Raw genomic sequence first — 16,971 nt, forward strand, 5'->3', positions numbered from 1 at the left:
GTACACAGTGTTCAGCAAACATTTGATAAATATATGGATGTATAATTTAATATAATATGAATTACGTTAGTAGAATAATATCCTAAATCTAAACCCAAGAGTCAAACCTCCTTTCTTCATGTTTAGCTGTCTGCCAGACTTAGGCTTTGGGAGACAGGAGAATCTTCCTCAGCTGAATTTCCAAATGATACGCCAGCTTTCTTAAAAATGCATTTCTATTCCATTCCATTACGCACTTTGTTGTGATCCTTGGCTATCTTCCTGCACCTTATGACAAATCCTCCTGGAACACATACCTTTGAAATAGGAACATGTGCCAAGAAAAGAATTTGTTTCCAATTCCAAAAAGCACTGCAGAACTCTTCAACCCCGTGTCTGGGTTTTTCCTAGAATTTTTTTCCTTCAGTGATACATTTAAACTCTTTTGTTTCCAGTGTATTTATTTGTAAAATGGATTTAATTCTGTTCTTGAAAAGCCTTCAGAAGGTCTGTCAGGGGCACACAATGCTTGAGAATAATGTTAAAGTTGAAAAGATGATTTATTTGACCCTGAGGCCACATGGTACGGGCTGCAAATGGGATAAATCTAGCAAATAAATAAACAAATAAATAAATAAACACAAATGCCTTTGAGGAGGCAACAGGCCACTAGGCAGCTCTGCAGCTGGCATTTAGTTTTACAAGAACACTTGTTAATCCCGCATGCTCAGGACTGTTATAAAGGTTTCATTTCCTTCCCAGACTTCGGTTCCTCCTGGGTGTGTGGAACGGAACGCTTTATTTGAGGCTGGACTCATGAACATACTCCCTATAAGGAGATGACTTCATGTACATTGATCTTGCCAGTAGGAGTTTATTTTCTTTCTTCCTAGGCTGTGATCCTTTGAAGTCGGGAGCCATGCCTTACACAGCTCTTTGGACAGAGCTTTATACACAGTACATGTTCTACAAACAGTTATTAAATGAATGAATGGAGAATGTTCCGTTCATCGCTGTATCTCCATCACTGAGCATGGAAGTATTAGCCCATGGAAGTATTCAGTAAATAATTGTCAAATGAATGAATAACAAATTGCACAAATCGGTTTCAGTAGGTATTTCTATCCTCAGAGGCAAGGCAATCTTGTAGAGTGTTTGGTTGTTATAATGGCATATTATCATTGAGAAAGTGCTAAACTGTGGGAGAGGGAGGAGGGATGAATGACTGGGCAAAGGTGAGAGAAAAAAAGGAGCACAGTTAAATCCCAAACGTCTGTCTGTCTCTGTCTATAGTTTATCTATCAAATATGTCTAAATTCTACATGCATATATGTAAAACTAGTTGTTGAAATGTAGGAATTAATGCGGAAAACTTTTAAATCTACATCTGCTTCTATCTACTTTTCTCTGTGTATAGTTTGGACCTTTCTCCTGAGCACAGACCCCAACGTTGAACCTTTGCTGGGCATTTCCATCTGCATGCCCACAGATGGTTGAAACTCTGCCATTTGTCCTTGAGGGCTGAGCAGTGGGTTCCTGATTAAAGTTTGCTGTTTGTTTCCATTTCAGGATCCACCTGAAACCAGGACCCTTTGATTCCAATGACCCTCCCACACCCCATTTTACAGAAAAGTTTTTATGGGGTTCTTCATAGGCATGCTGCAGATTATGCTCTGTCACCTCAGGCTGGATGCAGTGGCCTGATTATATAGCTCGCTATAATCTCAAACTCCTGGGTTCACGTAATCCTCCTACCTTAGCTTCTCAAGCATTTAGGACCATAGGCGTGCACCACTGCACCTGGCTAATTTTCAAAATTATTATTGTTTAAAATTCTTTTTGTAGAGACAGGATTTCACTATGTTGCCTGGGCTGGTCTCAAGTTCTTGGCCCAGGCCTCCCAAAGTGCTGGGATTACAGGTGTGAGCCACGGTGCCTGGTCTTCTCCTCATTATTATAGGTTGAAAGTCAAAATACCCTAAGTGTCTCAGTCTTGTTTTACCTCAGTCTAACCCACCTTTGGAACTGTCTTTCACTATTTTATGCTCATTCTTCCACAAGTGAGAAACTGCTGTTCTTTTCCATTTCCCCTGGCTGACGCTCACTGAGCATCCCGTCACAGGCCTGAGCTCTATATGAGATCTTGTTTGTTTTCTCTCCTGTTTACTGGGCCCAGGAATGCCGCCCACCTCTGACTTCCTTCTCTGAGAAACCTGCCAACGATTCCAGTCCAGAGTTCTTCCTTCCCTCCTTGAGCTAATTATTTGCAATCTTGCACTAACATCTATATTTTTTGTTTCTCTTTGTCTCCTAATTGTACTATCTGCTCCCATGAGGGGAGAATTCCCTCACAGCAAGTGCCAAGTTGAAGATGCTTGGTAACTGTGGGCTAATTGACAGTATAAATACTTTGAACCTGTTATTATTTTCTAAGTTTGTGGCACTTGGACAACCAGAAAAATGTGCCCCTGAGACACAAATTGTTTATCCTGTAAATAATTTACATATACATGTAAATATTATCATGTACATTATCTTCTGGCATTTTAATTATCAGTATTAATGCAGATACCATTTCACACATGGCCATTTAAAGCATGTGTTTGCCTTTTTGAGTTTCTTTACTAAATTTGTTTTTCCTGGAATGCTGATAAAAATTAGACATGTGAACATCATTCTAACTCTTGATTTGAAAAGATAGGAGGAAAGTCTACCTAGGACTCAATCCCTTGTCCCTTGTAGAAGAGTGGAAGGGCTGTAAGGAAGGATTATATTTCTCAGGTGTCTAGTCACTTCTGTACCAATGACTAACTGTGCAACGAGGATTAGTCTTTCCGCTGCTTGTGGTTCAATGTTTTTGTCTGTTAAAAAAGGGATAATGACTCTCGCTGGCCCTGAGATCATGTAATGCTCAGAAAAATGTTTGAAATTTTAAAGTCCTATTTAGATGGTAGGTCTTACTTCTGCCACGATCGAATTGCCCTCCCCATCACTTTACCTCCTTTGTCAACATCTGGCCTCAACTCAGGCATTAAGATGAAAAGTGTCCATGGGAGCTGATGACCTCTTTTATAGGAGCCAACAATATGGCATTTTCCAGGTGTGAGTGGTTCACGTGCCTTACCCCTTCATGAGAAACTGGGAGTGGGGCTGAGCGCATCTCTCTCTTGCTGCACTGTGATTGCTTCTGGTTTTGTGCCTTCTGCTCCCACAACCGCAGCAGGCCTTTTAGATTATAAAAATGCCTCTTTGGGATGGTCAGGGAGTTTTAGTTTAACATTGTGAGCAGGTGGTCCCAAAGTACCATACTTCGTTGAACCTAAAACACCATCAATTGTAAAACACACTATTATTTCATAAATCACCAAGAAAGGAAAAAGTGTTGCCAATTTTAAAGTACGACATATCATTTATTACAAGATCCATCACTATTTCAGAGCAATTAGAATGTAGAAAATGAGTGTCTGGGAATTGGTCAGAACAGCGGGATCCTGGCTGCAGCAGTCTGCTCTCATCCTCTGAGCCAGGCCATGGTGGGTCAGGGGCCTCCCTGCTCCCTGCCCTTGCCCCAGTCTCCGTTGCCATGCTGCATTGCAACTCCCTGGCTTCCTGCTTCTCCTAGGTCCTTCTTGTGAGGACAAGGTAGAGCTGCTGGCAGAGGGTAAGCAGAGGTGAGCACAGCAAAGCCCAGGAGCCTAGGAAGCTTTCTGGTTAGGCCTGGCAATGCCATCTGCATTCTGCTTGTTGCTATGGTAGATCAGCATGGTGAGAGCTTTCCCCCAAGGCAGACCCTTCCAGCTCCATGGAGACGTGTCGCCTGCTTTATATGTCTTTTTGTTTGTTTGTTTTTTTGAGACAAAGTCTCAGTTTGTCACCCTTGGTAGAGGGCCATGGCATCACAGCTCACAGCAACCTCAAACTCTTGGGTATAAGCGATTCTCTAGCCTCAGCCTCCTGAGTAGCTGGGACTACAGGCGCCCACCACAACACCCAGCTACTTTTAGAGGCGAGGTCTCACTCTGGCTCAGGCTGGTCTCAAACCTGTGAGCTCAGGCAATCCACCTTCCTCGGCCTCCCTGAGGGGCTTATATGTCCTCTTATCCAGAGGCTTTAGGAAGTCAGCTGTCCACTTGAAGTTTTTCCTAGCCCTGAGCAGCTCCCCTTTGGTAAGAGTTCATCTTGTAATTGAGGACAGGAGACTGGGCAATCTGTCTCCTTAGTATACCTAGGGGTCATGTTAACTTGGGATTTCCTATGAGCAAAATAAAGTTCATCTTATGTCATTTTCAAAGTGACAAGTAACCTGATGCACTGGCCTTGGGACTAAGAGCCAAGTGGTTTCCTTTTTTCCTCCAAGATAGAAGTCAGGGCTGGAGGCCCTGAACCCAGAAGATTCAAAGCTATTTGCAGCAAAAGCCATGATCCCTGCCCTTGCATGTAGGGAGGTGGGATCACCATGTTCTCAGGTGTCACCACCAACTGCAGATATTTCAGCACCTCTTCGTCTTCAAACATCTTGGGTTTCAGGCAGGGAGGTAACAAGACCCTTCACATTTGCCACAGTATTGCTGTTTCAGGCCCAGTTCTTTGACCTTACAAGTCACCTGTTCCTCTTGAGGTATTATCACCCTGTCAGATGAGATATCTACTATCCAAATTTTGCTAACAATATTGAGACTAATTTCTAGCTCAAACTCTGGTCATCACTGTGCGAGGCTCTTTCTTTGTGTAGCAGGGTGTGTGATTTTATCATGGTTGCTGTGTTGATTTAGCTTTTTGCATCGCAAGATGCATTAGAAGGTCCTGTCAGCATGGTAAGACGTTGCCCCAGAGGCAGACCCTTCCAGCTCAAGGAGGCATGTTGCTGGGCTTATATGTCCTCTTATCCAGAGGCACAAGAGGATCAGGTGCCCACTGGAAGTTGTTCTCAGCCCTGAGTAGCTCCTATTTGGTAAGGTTTCATTTGTGATATGGTAAGTGTTTATCCTGTGATGGAAGATGGGAGGCTAGGCAGCCCAGCTGACCCCTGAAAGGTTAGGTGCTCTCTCTGTAGTCTTTCTGTCTCTATTCTCTAATCACTTGTGAGCGGGGGAGTTTCTGTGGCTCCCTAGCCCTACACCTGTAACTCAAACTCCTTTGCATAACACTCATAGCTGGACTGGTCAGGACTCAATAGCTTGAATTAGTTCTAGCTAAAAGGGAATTTAATGACTCATGTCATTGAGAAGTCCCAGCATGTACCTAGAACTTCAGGCATAGGTGGATCCAGGGCCTCAACAGGGTCTTCAGTACCCTGTCTCTCCTACCATCTCCTGGCTCCTGGCTCTTCATTGTCATTTTACAGACAGCCTTGTTGTAGATAATGGAGAAGATGGCTGCCAACATCCCCAAATTTATATCCCTCCAACCTCAGAGGAAAGAGCCATTTTTTTCCTCCCTTTATCCTTGTGAAGATCCAGAAAGTCCTGATCGACCTTGCTTGGATCTTGTGTCCATCCCTAGACCAGTCATTAATGGCAGCTCTGATTATCTTTCCTGGGCCTCGTGCCACTTGCTTGGTGCCTGACACAGTGATGACAGCCCCACTGAGGCTGCTCCCAGTGGTGAAGGAACAGCTCTCTAAAGGCAGCATGGATGGTGGGCAGACAAAGCACCACATGCCCTCCACAAATGTCTTCAGCATTTTGGTTCCTTCTATTTGTCCAGCTACCAGGGCTTCCCTAGCTAGGGGCTCCTACCCAAAAACACATTGGACTATTTCCTTTGATGAAAACCTTCCTTTATCTTAACACCCTATTCGCTTACTGTCAGTGTTCTTGGAATTTTTCCTTCCTCCTCTACACTTGTCAAAATTCTTCTCCGTCTTGAAAGCTTAATTAAAATGCTGCTTATTTCAAAACTTTTTCTTATACTAAAGTTCTTCCACTTAGTGGTCTGTCAGGATTAGGCTGATAGGACTTTTATAGAATTTAAACAAACCATAAAAGAGTCTTCCTTCTATTTGCGGTTACTTGTTTTCATGTATACAAAGACGAAGGCTCCAGTATTCTGCCAGCGTCACCTAGGAGATATGCAATAAACATTTGTTGGCTGGATACATGTTCTCTCAAGGTTTCTTTTTTATAAGAGAATTCTACGTACTAAAGGCACCCAGTTACGCACACTACCTGTATGCACTCTCGGAGCCTGACTCCATGTGTGTAATACCTGCTTAACAACACACACATAGGACTTCTGCATATTCCTAGCAATACTCTGGCAGTAACTCCATTAGCTTAGTAACAAGCATTGTTTTATCTGATGACTATTTTATCACAAGGTTATGGGGGAATGAGTTAAGAATGGGATTATGGAAGAAAATCTGGCAAGTGAAAAATCTGGGTGAGCTGTAGGACTGAATGTAGGACTGAGATGCCTCCTCCCAGGTGAAAACCAAGAGCAAGGAGACAGCTGAGCACATGGGCAGGACAGCAGCCTCCAGGTTGGAAATTAGATTCTGCTATGTGTTAGCTATTTGGTCTGAGACAAGTTAATGAATGTCTCTGTGCCTCAGTTTCTTCTTTGTAAAATAGAATATTTATGTTATAGGACTGTTGTAAGAACAAACTAGTTAGTGTATGTAGAAGACCTACATGGTAGGATGGCTTCTATTAGGGCACCAGATAGGTGCTCCACTCCCCCCACACATCAAAGCCAGATATAAATAAGGTACCTGATTTCTTCATTCATTTCCACTGCATCTGAAATGTGTAATCAGCCTGAAGACCTTTGTCCATATGATGCCTAGTGTGTGGAGGCTCTCCCACCTCTGGTTAAAGGGTCTATGTGTTGATGGCAGGAAAACAAGACATTTTATGGGTTAACTCTGTGCCTATTCATGACCAAATTGTAGTCGGTACAGAAAAGGAACTGTGGAACATAGTCTACTGCTAGATGAGACAGCTCCAGGAACTTGGTTTTTATTACCCCTCCTATAGTACTCATCATCCCATGTGTTCAAATGCTTTTCATATTTGTATAGAACAATGCTTCGCCCAGACCAGTGCATGTCACATGGGTGAGGAAGACACATGTGCGATTCATTTTCTTCAGGATGAAGTGTAAGGATTTACTTGAGGACCCAGGAATGCTGTGAGGTAGTGTTTCAAAGTGCCCCAGGTGGTGTGGTGATTATTGATTGGCAGGTTCACCTCCTTTTTCGCCAATCGGCTACGGGTTTGCATCTCCAACTGGTGACCAACCGTAGTCATGTTAATAACCAGACTGAATCTTTAAGGAGACAGAGGAAGCTTCACTGCTTTGCTAATAAGCAGATGAACTTGCTTTTTTCCTCGTGTAGCAGTTCCGGATAGCAGGAGAGAGGCCCTAATAAGCTAACATAGGACATGGAAGTGGAGTCAGGCTGGGGACGCCATAAAGGTTATCCAGGCAGACTCTCTCATTATACCAGTACAGACCCAAAGAAGCAACACTGTCCAGAACTCTCAAAGCTTTTAGTTTTTCTCTTCACATTAATATTTATCACCTTGCCTTGTGCTTACTTGTATATCTATCTTTCAGCTACAAGTGACAGAAAAACTCAACTCAAATTACTTTAAGCACAGAAAGGACTTTATTGGCTCGGTAACCAAAATGTTTGGCCAGATCCAGAGGCTCTAATGGAGCTCTCAGGATCTAGTCTGTCTCCATTCCTCAGTCCTGCCTCCTCTGTGCTGGCTCCATTACGCAGGCAGGCTTCCCTGGTGAGGACAAAGAGTTGCCAGCAGCCATGTAGATTACCACTGCTCCAATTCAGAGGGGGGTAAAAAGGGCCTTCTCTCTGCCAGAATGGTTCAGATGGGCTCAGAACCACTCCTGAACCAGTGTGTGGTTCTGATTGGTCAGGCCTGTGGACCTGGGCATGGGGTCAATCCTTCCTAAATGCCAGGGACTGAGACTAGGAGGTAGGTAGATCCTCAAATGACATTTGGGGCACCATTATTAGAAGGCGGAAGAATGGATGTTGGGTATAACCCTCCCCCCCAAAAAAAGCCACTAAACTCCTTGACTGGAATTTCAGCTCTTTAACAGAAAAAACGATGCCCATAAATTTTGCATTTGCTACTTCCTAGTCTTATGAGTACAAGGCAAAGGCTGCTGCACACTTGAACTGGATGAATCTCCAGCTATCACAGGAGCTGAGCCTGATTCCTAGTGCGATGCTCTCTCCCCCATGCTGTGACATGTGACATGGTGGCTTCTAGAAAGGTTTAACATCATCCATGCTTTTAGCTTTTTGTCCCTTCCGTTTAAATCAGTGGTTCTCAACCTTCCTAATGCTGCAGCCCTTTAATATAGTTTCTGTGGGTAGCACCCCACAGGTTGAGAACTGCTGGTTTAAATCAATTCTTTAGAGCAAATATTGTAACTACTGTGTTCAAAGCCAGAAATTTCAATATTTTTTATTTGGGCCCATGTACTGTGGCAAATTGGTTGGTGTTTAGTAACTCTTGGTAACTCCTTGATATGCCAAATCTGTAGCTATGGTAGGGAGCAGAGTTGGCTGACTGCATTTGCATTGCACGCTCTGAGGATCAGGAGGCCCTCAGGTTCTCTCAGCTTTGTCTCTCTGGCTCACTCAACTCACATCCTGCTGTGCTTTTTTACCCTGTGAAGACTCACAGGATTCTGCAGCCTGATGCTATCTGGTCACTGCACCTGAGCTTCTGGATTCTTCCACCTCCTCCCAACTCAGATGAAATGACACTCCACAGGACATGATGGTGCAACATAGAAGCATGGGAACATTAACTCCCTGTAGTATATGCTTGGACCAATGGGAAACAGGAGATAAGAAAGAACTGGGTAAATTTCTTTCCCTTCCTCCCTCTGTGGTCACTTTGAGACCCATTTGAATCAACAGCCAACATACTAATACATCACTTTGCCCTGTAGCTGTCCTTCCCTGTCTTACTTCTCTTTCCTTCACTTTCACTGCCCTGGGATTATACCTCCCAGAGAAATCAGGGCTGAATTCCTGATCCAGCTCTCTTTTCTAGGACATCAGGACTAATATAACATTATTTTGTTTTATGAGACATTTTTTTCTAAAAGCTGCAGAAAGGGTTTTTAAGTTTAATCATCTTGATTTGCTCTGATAAAATGTAATTTCTATTTCTGTCTTTCTTTGTAAGATGGATACACTGACATACACAGGATGCAACTTGTTCAAAGTTACAGGCTTAATCATGGATCCATTTAAATCCAGGTTTTTTGTCTTCCCATTAAGTACTCTCTACCCTATCACATTGCTAAGTCTGGATCTGTACACAAGAAATGCAGAGAATAATTGAGACAATTATCCTAATCATTCTAACCAAGCAGCCAAACCTAAAATAGCTGCATAATTGAGATCACTTTCTCCACTTCACACTGGGCCTCTAAAAATAGTCAACGACAAGTTATCAAATCTCACCAATATGTTGTTACGAGCGCTACTGGTGATAGCAGGAATGTGTTTGTCAGCAGTTGGTTCCATTTCTTGAAATATTTTGCATTATGGGCCACATGCCTTTTCTTTTTAACTAATGGAGGTGAAAGTAAAGTTCTAGTAAAGATAAAAGACTTTTCACATAAATCCCATGATTATAAATAAAATAAACACAAAGGTAAGGTTAATTAGTAAGTTGACATTATTTGTGCTTTGGGGACATACTGATGTCAAAGGGACTCTTGGTCATTGTTTTGAATTGGAGTCAAATGAGTTTATTTTTTATTCTTTTTACTATTTGAAATTATACTCAATTGTTACAGAAAACCAGTAATAAAGAGGACTCTAATACAAAAAACAACTTTCTAGTGCTGGGATGAGCTCCAAACTAAATTTAAAGGAAAAGTTTTGTTGTTTCTGGCTCTTTCAGTCTGTAGTGGTTGATATTTGGGGTGAGACTTGGAGGGGTTACATTGTCCTGTTGTGTTGAGGATCCTGCTCTTGTTCAATTTTCATCAAGGAACTTCTGCCTAGGCTGCAGCTGGTTAATCATGTTACTGTTATCACATGTCACAAAGTACAAGGCAGCAAATCAACCTCATATGAAAGCCACTTCTGCCCATTAGCCACCCAAACTAGAAATGTCAAACCAATGTCAAGAGCACAGTGTATCTTTTGACACCTGTTTAAAAGGATATGGGTGGTGAACCATTCAAGAAAAATAGCCAATTAGATAATCATTTCAAGTACATGAAGTGGAAAAAGCTCAGTTTGATGAAATGCACGTCTAAAAGAACTGAAGAAAAATTTTAGTTTGTGAGGTGTTGGGAGCATGTCACATTGGAGGAACTGGTTTTAGGTCCCTGGTTGGATTTTGATTTTCCTTATGACCTGAATCATGGAAGAAACAGGAAGCAACGAAAACCTTAGTGGAAGATCTTTACCAGGAATCCAAAGAAAGGCCACAGATACATTTTATCATAGCAAGACTGGTGTGAAATGCTATTCACATTATACCTGTATAGGTGGGAACTGGAGCGGGACAGTGACTTGGCTGTGGCATTCCTGAGCAGTAGAAAGGAAGGAGTGGTACCTTTCCGTGTCATGAGTTTGTGCCTTACACCATTCTCACTGGTCAGCATTCTGCTTGAGTTCTGTTTTCACATATTTACCTATAAATGACTAGGAAATAGGTCGGGTGTTGATTCTTAAGCAAAATCGGGCATCTAAAATATTCTCAAGAATATGGAACAACTGCAAATCAGGATGGGCTTTTCCTCTTAATTCTTTGTCTCCAGAGTCTTCGAAGAAACTTGGGGATTTCAAAGGCACCTTTCCCGGGAAAAATGAGGAGTTTCCAAAGAGGATTGGCAGTTTAGCTTTGTGAAATAGAGGTACAAATGGTTGAAGGACAAGAAACCTGAGATTTGGACTTTGGAGCAACATTTTAAAACAAAGATTTGCCAAAGGCTCCTTAACATCTACTTTTTAAAAAATTGTAATTCGAAATACCAAGAAGTCTGGTGAAATACATTCCTTTACAACACAAATAGTGCTAGACTTTCAGTCTCATTAAAGGACTGCTTTCCCAGGGCAGCCAAAGTCATTGTTCCTTGTGAGAATTTGCTTTTTCAAAAAAGGCTAACCAGCATTTTAATATAAACTGCTTCCATTTCTAAAGGCATCAGAAGCAATAAAAGATAAAGTTAGGGGGAAAAAGCTTATGAAACAGACTCTGACAATTAATTCCTTTAGGCTATGGAGTCACCATGGTACCAATTTCATTTATGAAAAAGATAAAAACTTTTTCTCAATGCAATGCTTCGTTTGAGCATTCATCACATGTCAACATCTTGAGAAAAGAAATGCATGGTGCTTCGGAGCTGCTCTGACTTATCTTTTGGAGTCTGTGGCTCTCACAACCACGCTGATGAACAGCCGTGCCAGGGGTGATTGTTACTGACCTTAATGCCAAGCTTACCCACCTTTCTCTCTCACCTCTTTCTTTGTTCTCTCCACTTTTTCCTTCCATTCCTTTTCCTTCGATATTTAGGAACAAAACAAATGTTAAAGGGCACAGAACTTTAAAATCTGATCAGTCATATAGAAGGAACAAAATAAATCCTGAATGTTTGGATTAAATTCATAGTTTCCACTGCTATTAAGAGGGCACTGGGTACTCAATACTCCCAACTAGCCAACCTTTAGCTTGGCTTTTCTTAGCTAAGTTCCTTCTTAAAAAGCCAGTCTTACCCTTTATAGTAATTATTCTAGTAAAATCATACTATTATAATCCACGAGGTCCAGGAAAACAAAGCAAAGATTAATGTCCCTAAATGTCTTTAATCCCTAGTCTAAGATCATTGTTGTGGATCAAAGTCTTAACTTGGGAAAATTTAGCCTCATTACTATTGGGGGGGGGTCTGACAGCTGTCTCTACCCTTTTAATAGATCAATTCCATTCATCTTTCAAGTGAGCTCTTCCACAATTCTTCCTTGAAGTGCCAAGAATTTACTTCTCATATGTAGTTTTGTAATTTAAGAATGATATATTGGATTTTTTTTGGTCAATTATTTTTGGTTATTCTGACATTTCCTGTATACCATTTCCTTCAAAGTTATTTTTGTTTTGTCAGGAGATCTCTGTGTGTGGTTAGTAGAGAACGGTGGATAATTTTAACAATACGAAGTTTTATATAATTGTGGACATGGGCATGTGTGATATTTTAGAAATTCACAGCATTCCAAGGAACATGTTGGACCCATCTGCACAGGATTTGTGTCATGCAGGTGATCATTCAAATCTTTGCTTCCTGTCCCATTCTGGAGGCAGAATAAAAATTGTAACCTACCTGCACCAAGTGACTTGTTACACATTTTTATTTCTGGCTTAGAATTTTCCCGAGTTGGGGAGACAAGGGGAAGAATTTAGGTATTTTTACATTGAGTGTCTCTTGTTGAGTCTCACAGTTTATATGGGAATGAAAATGAAAGGCGGAATAGGGGTGTTGATGATGGATTTTACTGCTTGTTAATGTCGATTAGAACCTGAGAGGAGTAGGCTAATTCACAGTGGGGGAAGTCCACTTGCAGAGATAAGAGTGAATTGTCTGAACTTATGTATAAATACCAAAGCATAGGAACTATTTATTCAGTTAAAATTAAATTGTAACAGGCTTGGTTCCACAAGGTAACCAGTGGGGGAAATACTATAAGGAAAAAAATTCAACTAAGATAGTACACAATGAATATTATACACAAAGAATGAAGCATCCCTGTCTTGAGGGCTGAAAGGACCCTTTTTTTTTTTTTTTTGTAGAGACAGAGTCTCACATACCACCCTCAGGTAGAGTGCCGTGGCATCACACAGCTCACAGCAACCTCTAACTCTTGGGCTTATGCGATTCTCTTGCCTCAGCCTCCCGAGCAGCTGGGACTACAGGCGCCTGCCACAACGCCCGGCTATTTTTTTTTTTGTTGCAATTTGGCCAGGGCTGGGTTTGAACCCGCCACCCTCGGCATATGGGGCCGGCGCCCTACTCACTGAGCCACAGGCGCCGCCCAACACTTGATAGCATAGTGGAAAAACTCCCAGGAAAGCCATCATACTTAATATAATAGACATTGGAACACAAGACCAGAGAGAAATTGCAGAATCAAGGTTGGGCACAAACAGCCAGGAATTGCATGAGAAGGCAATAAACAAAGATGGTTATTTTTCCAGCACAGACAATTCAATATTCGGATCTTATACTTGGCCTTCAATTGAGAGGCTTTTGGAAATCATTGTCGATGGAAAGGCCAGACATGTGAGCTTCACATAACTGGATCTGAAGTCCTGGTGAAAAACACAGAGAGAAGGGATGAGGTTACAGGACACTGGATGCAAATGGAGCCCAAGGACAGAAACCCATGCTACCATTCAGCATCCAGGAGCTCCAAAGCATCTGCTCTATTTGGGCAACTCACAGCAGTGTTCTTGAGGTAATCTATCCTGAACAAAATGCTCCCAACATCCTCTGTTCCAGCAGCTTAAGTCTCTTTTGGGTGATGTCCCAAGAGGGGAGATCTCTTTGTCTGTGTCTTTGACACCTGCCAGTCTCTTAGGTTGGATTCCTCTGCTACAGCAATAACAACCAAAGACCTGCACAGCAATGTGGAAATGTTCACTCATTACTGAGTAATTAGTGGTGCCTGGGACTGCTTCAGTCTCTGTTGGTGCAGATTGCAAAGGTCTGGCTCCTGAGTATGTCCTCCTGAGGCTGTAGAGTAGGAAGACGACAATCAAGTTAGCCTTTCTCTCTCTGTCCATTTGTTCCTTTCTCCATATACTCCCAGTGCCAAAAATCTGGTTAATTCCTAATTTCACCAGGCATAGCCTTCATTGAGATGGTCCATATCCAAGGCCCAGCATCTGGATGCCTGAAACCAGCTTATTGATACGTAAACAGATTTCAACCACCCCAGATGGAGTTTATGTTCAGAGACTATAGGACCCTAGCAGAGATTTCAGAATTAAGGAAGAAAAGAGATAGACTTCACGACCCTGGCAGCATGGATACAGCTTTATGTACATGTTCTTACAGGGTTTGGCTTAACATTTTGTACAGTCCGGGCGGAACATGTGAAGAACTATAATAGAAGCAGAAACATTGCAACACAATGGCCCGGGCGTGGGGTTGGCAGCAGCGCTCTCCAGCTCTCAGTTTGGTACAAAGCGCTATCATTACCATTTGGAAACAGCTCCCTGCAAAGTGAATAGACTTCCAGGGAAACGCCAGGAATAGCAAACAGCTATCATGAAACACAGATAGACAGCCAGGTATCTTTTCAGGTGGCCATCAGTGGCTCTTATTTATGCCCCCCTAACCCCAGTCTCAGGCAGACTCTGGAGTGGGTAGAGGACGTAGAGGGTAGGGAAGGAGCAGGGGGATTTTTCCCAGGCACGACGGAAGGCTCAGGTGAATATCCTCCTCCCTTTGTAGTCTTAGATCTTCAGTGTGATCTGCTGAGGCCGAGGCATCTTTGGGGCAAACCCAAGTCAGCCTGTGTGAGTCTGGCGGTGGAGAAATCAGGACCAAGGCAGAAAAACAGAGGAGTGGGAAGTGGTTGCTTGGTGCTGAGTTTGGCTCAGAGTTTCAAGCTCCATTTGAGCTTTTAGGCTCCAAGCAAAACTCAGGGGGAATGAAACCCACAGCAACCCAAACAAGACTAAGGCTTGGCAGGAAGCCACGGCGAGGCCCACATTGCCCCTCAGCCCCCCAGCCCGTGTGGGCCTTTCAGCCCATAGACCCATCTCTCACTGTGAGTCCTGTTTCTCTGGATTTGTGTGAACCAGAGTCATTGAAAGTCTTCAGTCAGGACTTGATTTTTCCCAGAAGCTGAACACCCTTCTAACACCCAAGACCACGTACTTGACTGGTGAAGGTGTTATTTACCCCATAGCCCAGCCAGGCAAGGCAATCTGGGTTTGTTTTTATGAAGAAATTCACATTGGGATTGAGGAGATGCGGGAGGTTGTAAAAGGAAAATATGAACAGAGATTTGGAGCCAAGACTCTCAGACTGTATTGGGGTGAGCTCCCCCCCTGCCATAATAGTCCTTGAAAAACAGAGGCGATGTCGTCATAGCAGCTGCTGATGGCCTGACAGACAGTTTCCGCAGCGCTACATGAGGCCCTTTGGTGTCCCTGTCAGGAGATTGGCAGCTGAATGACACCAATGGGGCCAGTCCTGTATTCCCTCTGGGAATGCCGCCCTAATTGATAGACAGAAGGCAAAAAGGAGGATTGTTTTTGAACCTGAAAAGAATCCCCTTTTTTCTCCCGAAAGCTCATGCCCCCACTCTCCACAGCTCTATTTTTCCCTCCTCCCCCCACTTTTTTTGAAGGTGTTTTGTTCCAGAGCAGTTACAGAGCTTAATGGAACTGAATGACTTTTACCCCTCACAATCTGTCAGTCAAAGCCTGACTCTAGGACTGTTAAATAAAGTCCTTTCAGAGGCAGACAGGAGAGGAATGTGTCAGTCAGGCAACCGACCCTGTTGTGTTTTAATCTGTCAGAGGGCTGATGGGGAGAGCAGTGGGCCCCAGGCAGGGCACATTCCCAGCAGCCCAAAGAGGCTGACAAATCCAGGTGTGGAGCCAGAAGTCCCCCATTGCCAGCATTCTTGAGGTGTGGACTCAGAGCCCCCAGGCACTCGGGTTTGCAATCAACTATGAGATGTTTGGGCAAACTTTCAGCACAGGTTTCATACTAAGCATTTTTAACATAAAACCAACCACTAAGTGCAGGGTATCCGTACAAGGCATGGCTTTCAAATTAATACACCGCTTAGCTAAAAACACTGCAGACAGTAATGCTCTGGCTGAGGGGCCTTCAGGTAGACTCCAATTCCAAACCAATTTTGTAGAGCCACTTTCATTTTTTTCTAATACCTTCCCTTCACATTATATGACAATCCATTAATCTTGCCCATTAACTTGGAATTGCTGGGCAATTTTTTTTTCCCTGAGAGGTCTGAACAGTTGCTTTTGTTCGCTGTGGATTCAGAGGTTTACATAAAAAATGTCCACTGTTAGACATACTAATGACCAATTCCTTATGTTTCGGTGACATTTCCTTTAAGGCATTTAAAAAAAAAATTGGAGAAGGATGCGGATAGAGTGGAAATAAGGTGGAGAAGTAGATATTTCAACAAATAAGGCCTGTTCTTATCAGCTGCAGGAGAAAAAGCAACAACATTCCAACACCATTATTTTTTACCTGGGGCTATAACCCTGGATGTTCAGGCTGGAAAAGTGTCTGTTGGTAGTGGGTCTGGAAGTGAAGGAGAGTCTGCAGAGCCTCAGCCCTGAGGGTTGTTTGGGCTCTGGATAAACTTGGTTATGTTATTTATTACTTGCTTGTTTTCTTCCCTCTCCTTAGGAGATTTTGTATAAAATAGAGGAATGGGATTCCTCTTCTACAGCCCAGTTTTCTTTCCTTTGACACTTGCCTACCTTCACCTCTGGGAACACCATTCCCAAAGTAGACAGAGTTAGCAAGAATTTTTCTCCCTTGTTTTTCCCTTTTCAGGCCCAGGTATGGGGGAGTCCCTCTTTGGGCAGTCCCTGGGGCCGCTCGCATTACTTAGTCCTAGACCAATGCACATTACAGGCAATGAAAAATTTCCTCTTCTCTCTCCTTCCATCCTTCTCTAGTCAAATTTAGACTTTGTGGGTTTTTTTCCTATCCATGCGTCCAGGCCCTAGGGATAACCCTGTGCTAGACAGACTAAACTGAAATTCTAAAGGCCTCTGTCATAGGCTGATGGACTCTGTCCAGCTGAAGTAGGCCTACAAATTGTTCAAATAAATATGGCATGCTCTATGTTGCAAAAGCTAGACAATTTCCAAACAAATGTATTTCAGCATTTTGCCACATTCTATGAAATCAGAGCATTAATGTGGACTAAACCTGAACTAAACAGAAGGTACAATAACTTTTATTTCTATAGTGAGGTGGAGAAGGAAATATTCATTT

The 16,971-nt window shown here is 42.8% G+C and overlaps 1 pseudogene; it reads right to left on the reverse strand.

Annotated features, from left to right (window-relative positions):
* The window catches only part of LOC128598290 (nibrin-like), a 164,732-nt pseudogene that overhangs the window by 14,161 nt on the left and 133,600 nt on the right, over positions 1-16,971 (reverse strand).

This window comes from Nycticebus coucang, chromosome 11, assembly GCF_027406575.1.
Source record: "Nycticebus coucang isolate mNycCou1 chromosome 11, mNycCou1.pri, whole genome shotgun sequence".
Taxonomy (NCBI): Eukaryota; Metazoa; Chordata; class Mammalia; order Primates; family Lorisidae; genus Nycticebus; species Nycticebus coucang.